The following is a 9118-nucleotide window of genomic DNA, read 5'->3' on the forward strand; positions in this document are numbered from 1 at the left end:
GCATGATGGATCCATGTTCTCATTCTGTTTACGCCAAATTCTGACTCTACCATCTGAATGTCTCAACAGAAATCGAGACTCATCAGACCAGGCAACATTTTTCCAGTCTTCAACTGTCCAATTTTGGTGAGCTTGTGCAAATTGTAGCCTCTTTTTCCTATTTGTAGTGGAGATGAGTGGTACCCGGTGGGGTCTTCTGCTATTGTAGCCCATCCGCCTCAAGGTTGTGCGTGTTGTGGCTTCACAAATGCTTTTCTGAATACCTCGGTTGTAACGAGTGGTTATTTCAGTCAAAGTTGCTCTTCTATCAGCTTGAATCAGTCGGCCCATTCTCCTCTGACCTCTAGCATCAACAAGGCATTTTCGCCCACAGGACTGCCGCATACTGGATGTTTTTCCCTTTTCACACCATTCTTTGTAAACCCTAGAAATGGTTGTGCTTGAAAATCCCAGTAGCTGAGCAGATTGTGAAATACTCAGACCGGCCCGTCTGGCACCAACAACCATGCCACGCTCAAAATTGCTTAAATCACCTTTCTTTCCCATTCTGACATTCAGTTTGGAGTTCAGGAGATTGTCTTGACCAGGACCACACCCCTAAATGCATTGAAGCAACTGCCATGTGATTGGTTGATTAGATAATTGCATTAATGAGAAATTGAACAGTTGTTCCTAATAATCCTTTAGGTGAGTGTATTGTAAAATGTAATTTATTCCTGTGATCAAAGCTGAATTTTCAGCATCATTACTCCAGTCTTCAGTGTCACATGATCCTTCAGAAATCATTCTGATATGATGATTTGATGCTCAAGAAACATTTATGATTATTATGTAGAAAACAGTATTTTGGTGGAAACTGTGATATATATATTTTTTCCAATGAATTCCAGCATTTATTTGGAATATAAAATATTTTGTAACATTATAAATGTCTTTACTGTCACGTTTGATACATTGAATGCATCCTTGCTGAATAAAAGTATTAATTTATTTGACAAAAATCTTACTGGCCACACACTGTTTAAAAAAACAGCTTATACTGACTCTCACTCTTAGAAGAAAAGACTCTATAAAGAACTTTAAAGAGGTTCCAATCATGGGATCATTTTATGGATTTACTTTTAATACATTTTTAATTAAATGTAACGGATTAAGCCGCTCATAAACATACGTTATCAATAGGAAAAATGTAAATAGCCCATTAAACATGAAAGCGTTATGCAACTTTTATTACATGGCTTGGTTGAATTCTAATGTAGAATGCGGTCTGTTATTTCCTGATGACAGACCGCTGCTAAGTATAACCAGAGCCCGTCTACGGAGAGCCTGGCCACTCCCTATTAAGTCCTATTGTACCGAATTTTGGTTGTAGTTCCACCAGAGTTCCACTGGGGGCGATCTCCCATGAGTGCAGAATGAATGGGAGTCTATGGGGCTAGACGGCTAAATTTGTCTCTTTCACCCGATTGCCGTTGAGAAATCTCAGATTTGATTGTAGGTTTTGCAGGTTCAACATGGGTTATAGGTCGAAAGTTGAATGAACGAGTACTTATGTCCTTTCGATTTCTTACAGGTTGAGTTGTTGTTGCCCATAACACGCTAGCATTCTGCTAATGAACGCCGATTGGTCAGTAAAGGACTGATTACGACCAGAGATACCGCTTGATGGCATCGTGTGTGTGTGTGTGTGTATTTTCGGCGTGGTCTTTTAAAACAACAAAACAAAAACTCTTCTAGCACGTGTGTTTACCTGTGTCAGCTGTGTTGTCGATGCCTCGAGAGAAAAGAAAGTGCAGAGCACGAAAGCACTGAAGGATTGCCGTAAAGCAGTATCTCTGGTCGTACGATGTGTATGACGTCACTGACTTTTTAAAGCAAATAAGTGACTCTAAAAAATCTAACACCCAGCAATGTGTAATTTCTTTGCATCTCCTTTCGAATACAACATTCAAATTACTAGACAAAAAATTATATCCTGAGAAAAGTGGATTTTGAGGGGTATAGTGCCATTGACCTCCATTCATTCTGCACTCGCCCTGTGAGCGCCCCCATATGGAGCCAGAGTGGAACTGCAACCAGTTCAGAAGCCGGGAGTTCACTGAGAGTGGAAGTTCTCCCCTTATTAGACATTCTCTGCTATAACACACCGTTGCCATGAAAAACAGAGCGTTGCTATGGACGCAGGATTCTAACCGTTTTTAAATCAATATTTTCTGTCAAATTACTGATTTATTTGGTAGGTAGTCATGTAATAAGCGGGATAATGTAGAGCGAGGCGGTTGTTATAGCGAATACAACCCCTTCAGACTGACTCCGCTTCGCGTCGGGGTCCCGTTCAGCCTGTCGGGGTTGTATTCGCTATAACAACCGCCTCGCTCTACATTATCCCTTACATACGACATTTCTCCTTATATGGAACCTTTTTTGCATTACGGGTTCTTTAAAAGTGAGTCTAGAACCCTGAGGAGTGGCTTGGTTACCTGTAGGTGAAGCGTCTCCGGCGTGTTTAGTTGTTTGTGGAGCGGTGGCACTGAGGCATGAGGAGACTGCTGACTATCTACAAGAGACTGACAGATTAGTCCTTCCACAGCTAGCGGGACAAGAGGAGCACACGCAGAACCCCGTCCCGATCTGTGCATGCTTTTCAATATGCATGTTTGTGAAAGGACAGTATGGCAGGACTGGCACACACACACTGCCGTTCAAAAGTTTGGGATCGGTACGATTTATTATGTTTTTAAAATAAGTCTCTTCTGCTCAACAAGGCTGCATTTATTTGATTAAAATAAAAATAAACAATAATATTGTGAAATATTATTACAGTGTGTGAAAGATTAGTAAAGCGTAATTTATTCCTATGATCAAAGCTGAATACAAAATATTCTATTTCAGATAAATGCTGTTCTTTTGAACTCTCTATTCATCAAAGAATCCTGAAACAAAATTGTACACAACTGTTTTCAACATTAATAATAATAATTCATTCGTTTTCTTGAGCATCAAATCATCACATTAGAGTGATTTCTATGGAAGTAAAATAATGTCAAATGTTTTTGAAACAAAAAGCCTGTTGAATTGCACTACTTGAAAAAAAATAGGCATTGCATTAATCATGCTTGCATTTTAATGCATTGTATTTTTAGGGCTTGCATTTTTATGGGCTGAAATTCAGCATGGTTGAATATTTAAGCTGTGAATATTTCAATTAAAAACATTTCAAACACATTTTCATTATTAAAAATTCAATAATCCATATTCACCTTTCATATTTCACTTCCAAAATATTAAAACTGTTTAAAAATACAACCTATAATATTCAACAGGCAATTTTTCGGTCCATTTTATTTCGCTTTGCAAAATTCGCTTCCTCAAATTCAGTGGTTCAAATTCGACAGTAAATTCAACGGAACTGCAGGAAAAGCAATAGACTACCGAGATACTCTCCATCTGCTGTTAGTCGACCTCACCAGCAGGGGGTGCAAAAGCGTGTGTTGTTGACGAAGACAGAGCAACAGTTAGAGCAAGCCATTCATTCATAAAACTCATTTAACAGCAATGCAAGTGTATTTGTGATTATTATGACGGCGGTTTTATGTTAAATTCAGTGTCTTCACGGTTACTTTCCCTGTGTAGCCTACAACCATCTTTCTCTACCTTGAACAAGATTATAATGTTATTCCCCGATGCGGATATACAGATCCAATATTACATTTTTGAGATTGACATATATTTCTCTTAGTTGTTTAGTTGCCTTAACTTTATATTGTGGCGATGTGCTGCATGCAAGCTATTAGGGTTTCCCTCAATACTTAAGGATTCCCCTGCTGGACATATAAAACGCTTAACGTATAGCTTAATGGACTAATTACAGTGATATAAAAGACCAAACTCGCAGGCAAGCAGATTGACTCAGAATAACGCGCAAAGTTTAATGCTGAGCGTTTCCCCAGTGATAGACTGGCATTGACGTTGGACATTCGCACATTTAGGGACCGTCTCTAAAGTGTACTATTTGGTATACACGTTTCTAACTTCAATAGCATTTGAATAGAACGACTTACAGTCATAAAACCAACTGTAAAGTGTTCATGTAGTGTCAGGCATAATGCGCACCCTTTGGATTTTTGATATTTATTCAAATAAATTAAAGTTTGCTATTGAAGTTAGAAACGTGTATATGTTTTATGCAACTTTTGAGACGGTCCCTAAATGTGCGAATGTCCAAAGTCAAGCCAATTTTACATTTATTAGGCTACATTTAGTCATTTATTTAGCAGACGCTTTTATCCAAAGCGATTTACAGTTAAACTAACAATAGGAGGACAACAATATGCAAGTGCTATGACTTCCCAGTTTAAGCTAATGCAATACACGTAGGCATAGCCTATACTATATATATATATATATATATATATATATATATATATATATATATATATATATATATATATACTGTAGAGAGAGAGAGAGAGAGAGAAAAGAGAGGAGAAAGTGTTAGTATTGATCAAGTGTTGATTTTATGCCAGTATATCACGAAACGCTCAGCATGAAACTTTGCACGTTACGTTCATATTCTTAGTCCATCGAGCCTATATAGTAGCCTACAGCCTACATCCCCAATAAGGTGCAAGTTTGGTCTTTTATATCTCTGTATTAGTCCATAAACTACGTTAAGCGTTTTGTCCCGACAGAAGGGGAATCCTCGAGTGTGAGGTATATTGAGGGAAACCGATTATAATCCTGTTCATGTAGAGAAAGCTGATGACATGCTACACAGGGAAAGTAACAAGTTATTGAATGAAACATAAACACAGCTTTTGTGTCTTTATCATCTTTTCCGCATATATACTGACACAGCTCATTTTCATTTTATGAATGAATGGCTTTGCTCTAACTGTTGCTCTGTCTTCGTCAACAACACGCGCTTTTGCACCTCCTGCTGGTGAGGTCGACTAACAGCAGATGGAGAGTATCTCGGTAGTCTATTGCTTTTCCTGCAGTTCCGTTGAATTTACTGTCGAATTTGAACCACTGAATTAGTGGAAGCGAATTTTGCAAAGCGAAATAAAATGGACCGAAAATTGCCTGTTGAATATTATAGGTTGTATTTTTAAACAGTTTGAATATTTTGAAGTGAAATATGAAAGGTGAATATGGGTTATTGAATTTTTAATAATGAAAATGTGTTTGAAATGTTTTTAATTGAAATATTCACAGCTTAAATATTCAACTATGTTGAATTTCAGCCCATAAAAATGCAAGCCCTAAAAATACAATGCATTAAAATGCAAGCATGGTTAATGCAATGCCTATTTTTTTTCAAGTAGTGCAATTCAACAGGCTTTTTATTTCAAAAACATTTGACATTATTTTACTTCCATAGATTTCTGAAGGATCATGTGACACTGAAGACTGGAGTAATGATGCTGAGAATTCAGCTTTGATCACAGGAATAAATTACATTTTAAAATTTATTAAAATAGAAAACAGTCATTTTAAATTGTCTTTTTGTTTTGTTTTTGTCAAATAAATGCAGTCTTGATGAGCAGAAGAGATGAACAGCAGTGTACAACTGTACAAACTCCTTTGTTGTTACTGTCTGCATACCTGAGAATGTTACATGCATGCTTTGATTAATGATATCCTTATATCATTTAAATATTATTATTATTGTAATTATATTCTTGACAAAACAACAAAAAATGCAAGCCTTTACTTACCTCTCTATTGCAACATAATAGCATCAATGTCAAACATATTTCTAAAATGTCTGGTGTATTACTGGTCCAAGATGGTCAAATCTCTTCCTTATCCACCAAAACCAGTTTGGACCAGCGTGAACCAGCTAGTTATTAGGTGCATTTTCCATTATCAAGATTTAATGTTGCTTGTCAAATAACATTTACTGCACAAAAACAACTGTAATGAGAACGCAGACTCAAATCGATGCATTTATACCTGTTATTTACAGTATATACGAAGAATATACAACATTACAGTCCAGTTAACAACAGACATATACAGTGTTTTCCCGTATACACATGCATATGACAGCAGACAGGGACATTCAGTGACATGAATAACAGTCTGCCCTCAAAAAGTGTTGCGTTTGCACAAAGTGGCTGTTAGTTTACAGTAACACACAGTAGAAAACACACTCATCTACGACTCCAGTAGTGCAGATGGTCGCAGATGGACGTCATGAATGAGAGAAAACCAAAGAGATGCGGGAAGCGGGAAGCATTTGACAGGTTTCAGTCAAGATTTTGGAGATGTGCAGCGGTGATGTCATGATCATGTGATCATGTGCATACGTGTGTGTGTGTGTGTGTGTGATTCAGGCCTCAGGTGCGCGGGTGCAACAGAGAGGAGGTCTCACAAGGTTTCTGTCCTGATTTGAAAGACACGCTCCTAAAACTGCTCCACCTGATCACAGATCATTACATAAAGCCCTCGGTGTGAACCCAAACCAATGCCAATCAATTTCACCCATTTGACTTCTTGAATGCAGGAAAATCAGCATAAAACCACGCGTTAAAATGAGCACGGATAGAGGAAAAGAAACTCTCTGATGCTTTTTAAAGATCGCCCCCTACTTACAGTTTCACTGTTCCATCGACAAATCACAAATAGAAAGCTAAAGTAAAATTTACACTCAATTTCATGCAATACTGAGGCCTGTGTGAGCATTCATGAATTCAATGCTGAACTGGGTCATTCTACAAACACAGTGACATTTCCATTAAAATTATTTCATTTAATTTAATCTTTTTTTTCTTCTTAAAAAAAAAAAAAATCAAACTCATGATTTAAATGTTAAAATTAAATGTTAATTAAAAAAGTTAATATTTCTCATTCAATATCAGGTCATAACAATTTTACTATTAGATGTCTTATATTGAATTATATTTTTACTAATGTAATATATACAGTATATATATATATATATATATATATATATATAAATGTTCGATTAATTAATCGACTAGTGTCAAATTGATTAATAGTCATTAATCGCATCTAACATAAAAGTCTGTATGTATATGTATAATATATATATATATGTTTGTGTGTGTATATATATATTTATACACATATATACACATTTATATTACATATTAAACTTTTACGTTAGATGCAGTTAATCACGATTAATCGATTTGACAGCACTAATATATACTATATATATATACAGTATACAGTATATATATATATATATAAATGTTCGATTAATTAATCGACTAGCGTCAAATCGATTAATAGTCATTAATCGCATCTAACATAAAAGTCTGTATGTATATGTATAATATATATATATATATGTTTGTGTGCATATATATATATATTTATACACATTTATATATACACATTTATATTACATATTAAACTTTTACGTTAGATGCAATTAATCACGATTAATCGATTTGACAGCACTAATATATACTGTATATATACATTAATAGGAACCAGAATTTTATTTTTAAAACATTTTTTAGGAATAATATCAGCAATTGTAGAATGACCCACTTATTAAAAATAAAAACATTTGAATAAATGTGTTTAGCTGAAACGAGCAGTTAAAATGGCATGCAGGGAAATCATGGCAGGGTCGAGTCGAGGGATTGATACCTGTCAAATGCTTTGAGCGCTGTGTGATGTTTTGTAGGTTTGTTTGGGTCTGATACGGCTCTAGAAAGCCAGTGCGCGGCCCGTCACGTGACTATGATGAGCACACAAGATGTGTAATGCAGGGACACAGGCACCTCTCATTAAATACAGCAATATTTGGACAGAAAAGACGCTTAACAGATGTTTGGGCCCATGCATGTCCCTCTCTAAGTGCTTTTTGACACGCCATTTGGCAGCATGTTATTTGGCTTTGAGTTCTGGAGTATGGTGTTTTGCCAAAATGTAAATGTGTACGGGGAAAAAACAACAGGGAGGGTGTTTAAAACTACTAAAATGACAACAACAGACGGAAGAACACTGACAGGACATGAGCACTGCATCTATTCTGCTGTAGATCGTATGAGTTGTAAATAAATGGTATGATGTTAATGCCACCTTTACACAGCTGACGATGAATGATATTCCCTGAGAATTTAACAATTTAACAACACTTCAACATTAACATACATTCAGTGCAGTGTCACTATCGCATTTCTGTAAGCACATTATCTGAAGCATCTGACCCAGGCTCACTGTAAATTAAAATGGTGTCTTTTTATTTGTATAAATGTGACTCAACAGTTTTTGCACATTCACCATTACATGGGCTGGGCCAATTTTATACTGTTTATCCACTGGATGGCACTGTGACAACACGAACTATGGCTATGTTTGGAATAGCATGCTGCAGTATGCATACTGTGCACAGTGTGTAACTAACATAAAACACCCAGATGAGCTACTACAACCAGCGCACAGTGAGGGAAACACTGCATCCCACAATGCACTGCACCCGACTTGACCTTCCAGTGTCGATTGACTGATATGAACTGTGATTTTTAACAATCTCCGCGATTTTAACACAAACCTGACTTAAAAAATGCAATTTAGTTTTGACAAATTAAACGCAACATACTGAGATCATGTGACAACACTTTTTTTTTTCAATGTAACATACCACCATTTTGAATATAGAGATAATTCAAATGGTTGTATGTAGTATAGAGTACAGTAGTGTGCCATTTTAAAACAGCTAGAATTTGAAAGTTAAGACGTAAAATAATTTTAAGATCATTTTAATTTGATAATTTAAAGATAATAACTAAATGATCAACTTAGTGAGCATAACTGACGATGTAGTGGCAGGTTTGCTGAAATGCACATGCATAGTAGGCATTGCACATCATATACTGCAGTACACTAGTGTTCCACTCCAAACATAGCCAGCTTTCTCAGATTATACACGACCTAAACTCAAATGACACTGAAATTGGCATTTCATATAAAAATCTTGTTGCTTAATTGACTCTCTGTACGAACAAACAATGACACACAGGTTTTCAGTGTTCAAAAACCGTGACGATTACACACATTCACCCTGATACACGCCGACAACCCCAAACAAAAAGCCGATTCTGTCAATGTAACGTCCTGTTGGATCTGTCTCTCG

This window comes from Scardinius erythrophthalmus, assembly GCF_964197995.2.
Source record: "Scardinius erythrophthalmus genome assembly, chromosome: 4".
Classification (NCBI taxonomy): domain Eukaryota; kingdom Metazoa; phylum Chordata; class Actinopteri; order Cypriniformes; family Leuciscidae; genus Scardinius; species Scardinius erythrophthalmus.